The 3,478-nt window shown below is 41.1% G+C and overlaps 1 protein-coding gene across 1 annotated transcript in view; it reads right to left on the bottom strand.

The window, feature by feature from the left end:
* Positions 1-3,062, bottom strand: part of LOC109897353 (inward rectifier potassium channel 4-like) — a 12,592-nt gene extending 9,530 nt beyond the window's left edge. The window contains exon 1 of the mRNA XM_031827591.1: positions 2,628-3,062. The gene's annotated coding sequence lies outside the window, so the exon portion shown is untranslated. The remainder of the gene's footprint in view (positions 1-2,627) is intronic.
* Positions 3,063-3,478: the final 416 nt, after the last annotated feature.

The following is a 3,478-nucleotide window of genomic DNA, read 5'->3' on the forward strand; positions in this document are numbered from 1 at the left end:
CCCTCTCTGTCCCCGTCTCCTGTTTATTTATATATCCCTCTCTGTCCCCGTCTCCTGTTTATTTATATATCCCTCTCTGTCCCCGTCTCCTGTTTATTTATATATCCCTCTCTGTCCCCGTCTCCTGTTTATTTATATATCCCTCTCTGTCCCCGTCTCCTGTTTATTTATATATCCCTCTCTGTCCCCTGTGTTTATTTATATATCCCTCTCTGTCCCCGTCTCCTGTTTATTTATATATCCCTCTCTGTCCCCGTCTCCTGTTTATTTATATATCCCTCTCTGTCCCCGTCTCCTGTTTATTTATATATCCCTCTCTGTCCCCGTCTCCTGTTTATTTATATATCCCTCTCTGTCCCCTGTGTTTATTTATATATCCCTCTCTGTCCCCGTCTCCTGTTTATTTATATATCCCTCTCTGTCCCCTGTGTTTATTTATATATCCCTCTCTGTCCCCGTCTCCTGTTTATTTATATATCTCTCTCTGTCCCCGTCTCCTGTTTATTTATATATCCCTCTCTGTCCCCGTCTCCTGTTTATTTATATATCCCTCTCTGTCCCCGTCTCCTGTTTATTTATATATCCCTCTCTGTCCCCGTCTCCTGTTTATTTATATATCCCTCTCTGCTCCCTGTGTTTATTTATATATCCCTCTCTGTCCCCGTCTCCTGTTTATTTATATATCCCTCTCTGTCCCCGTCTCCTGTTTATTTATATATCCCTCTCTGTCCCCGTCTCCTGTTTATTTATATATCCCTCTCTGTCCCCATCTCCTGTTTATTTATATATCCCTCTCTGTCCCCTGTGTTTATTTATATATCCCTCTCTGTCCCCGTCTCCTGTTTATTTATATATCCCTCTCTGTCCCCTGTGTTTATTTATATATCCCTCTCTGTCCCCGTCTCCTGTTTATTTATATATCCCTCTCTGTCCCCGTCTCCTGTTTATTTATATATCCCTCTCTGTCCCCTGTGTTTATTTATATATCCCTCTCTGTCCCTGTCTCCTGTTTATTTATATATCCCTCTCTGTCCCCTGTGTTTATTTATATATCCCTCTCTGTCCCCGTCTCCTATTTATTTATATATCCCTCTCTGTCCCCGTCTCCTGTTTATTTATATATCCCTCTCTGTCCCCGTCTCCTGTTTATTTATATATCCCTCTCTGTCCCCGTCTCCTGTTTATTTATATATCCCTCTCTGTCCCCGTCTCCTGTTTATTTATATATCCCTCTCTGTCCCCGTCTCCTGTTTATTTATATATCCCTCTCTGTCCCCGTCTCCTGTTTATTTATATATCCCTCTCTGTCCCCGTCTCCTGTTTATTTATATATCCCTCTCTGTCCCCTGTGTTATTTATATATCCCTCTCTGTCCCCGTCTCCTGTTTATTTATATATCCCTCTCTGTCCCCGTCTCCTGTTTATTTATATATCCCTCTCTGTCCCCGTCTCCTGTTTATTTATATATCCCTCTCTGTCCCCGTCTCCTGTTTATTTATATATCCCTCTCTGTCCCCGTCTCCTGTTTATTTATATATCCCTCTCTGTCCCCGTCTCCTGTTTATTTATATATCCCTCTCTGTCCCCGTCTCCTGTTTATTTATATATCCCTCTCTGTCCCCATCTCCTGTTTATTTATATATCCCTCTCTGTCCCCGTCTCCTGTTTATTTATATATCCCGCTCTGTCCCCGTCTCCTGTTTATTTATATATCCCTCTCTGTCCCCGTCTCCTGTTTATTGCTCTGGTGTGCTGTAGGCTACTCGACAGATCCATCCTTTATCGACATTTTCCTCTGTACACATTTACTGTAGCTTTGACATTTGGATGTCATCCATTATTGTGAATGGGTCTGTAAACCCTGGGTTAATTCACTCTCAGTTTGTGAACAAAACATTGTGATGACCTCGAACACAGACTAAATGATCCTAGAGAGGAGCAGGTCTTACTGTCATAACAGCAGGTGACTATGACTGATTCCTGGATGCCCTAGAGATAAAATAAGATTGAACTGTATAATGAAGTAGCTGTTTGCTCTATATCCCTACACAGCAGTTTCCTTTCAGTGTATGATCATGGACTGGGTGACGCAGTGCCTCATTGAGCTCTAGATTGATGGAAGGACACACTTTAATGGGGAATGGTAGTGTATAAGTGTCTCATGCAAATGTCTTGAGCAGGTATTATTGTCAAATACTTAGTAGGAGATATCCAAATAACCAAGTTCACAATTATAAATTCAAATATTGCTCTGACCAGTTTAAATCTTTGATAATTATTAACCTAGTTATAAAAATTAAAAAAATCTCAGTTAAACCAAGGTTACGCATCCTATCAATAGTAGCATACCCAGGTGAGACCGGACAGCTGTTCCAGGAAACATGAAATAGAAGAGGCATTTGATTCTCACTGGTTTCAGAACAAGCCTTCATTATTTGTGGATCGTCTTTTTGAAAATACATTTTAAAGACTGTGAAAATGAATAGTAATACATTTTCACTTGGTGAAGTCTGTGAGTCCTGTTTCCCACCACAAACGTGTTGACATTCTAATGTGTATTGGACACTGGGGACCTTTACGCATTTTAGGTTATGATTTAGGAAAATTGATAAATAGGCCAAGCTTACCTTAAAGACAACAAGTTATTTTGTTGTGCAGCTTGCTTGTTGTTTCGATCCACTTCTGAATTATAACCTCAATTCTGAATAGTCCACGCACTCTTTGGAAGGATGGATGTGTAACCCCAGGAGTCTCTGTTGTACGCCTTGCCTTTCAGCAATAGTTCTATCCTGTTCTGTTTCCACTCTCTTATTCCTTTAACATTAATCACACATTTTTGCATATCTTTATTGTTTTTTCCCCTTTTGTTTTTGAATCCTTTGTTGTCCTCTGCTGCCTTCTAACTGTCTCCTGTAATCCGGTCAGTGCGCGCTCTCCTCCACAGACTTGTGCACTGGAGTCTCCAAATGCTGGGCCAATTTACTCTGTGCAAAGTGTGTGGGTTCCAGGGGGTGCTTGTCAGTTTGATTATGCCTCCCTCACGTCTTCATGTATATGTGTAGGCGTTAAATGATGCGCCCCCTTCTCATTTTATTGTTTGACTGCATCTCAAACCTATGTCTCATTGGAATAGTTGTGGTGAGATGAACATGAAGTAGTTGTAAGAATGGGTATCAAAGTTGTTATAACCTTGTTAATACACTACCAAGTCACTTGGACTGTATTTTGTGTACTGAACTCTGTATAGAATAAACCATCATTTCAGTTCCTGAAATCTTTACCCACTCACAGTGGCTCTCAGGCTGGTTTCTAGCCCACTATCTCTGCCAGTGCAGTCAGTCTCACTGTCAATGCATGTTAGTCTCCAACCACAGTCGTACACTCCCCTAAGGCACTCTGCCAGACCTAGTGCACTTGGTGTGGTAATCTTCAGTCCTTCACATAACAGGACACTTTATAAAGTGTAGGATTGTAAAGT

The sequence above is a fragment of the Oncorhynchus kisutch genome, linkage group LG6 (assembly GCF_002021735.2).
Source record: "Oncorhynchus kisutch isolate 150728-3 linkage group LG6, Okis_V2, whole genome shotgun sequence".
NCBI lineage: Eukaryota > Metazoa > Chordata > Actinopteri > Salmoniformes > Salmonidae > Oncorhynchus > Oncorhynchus kisutch.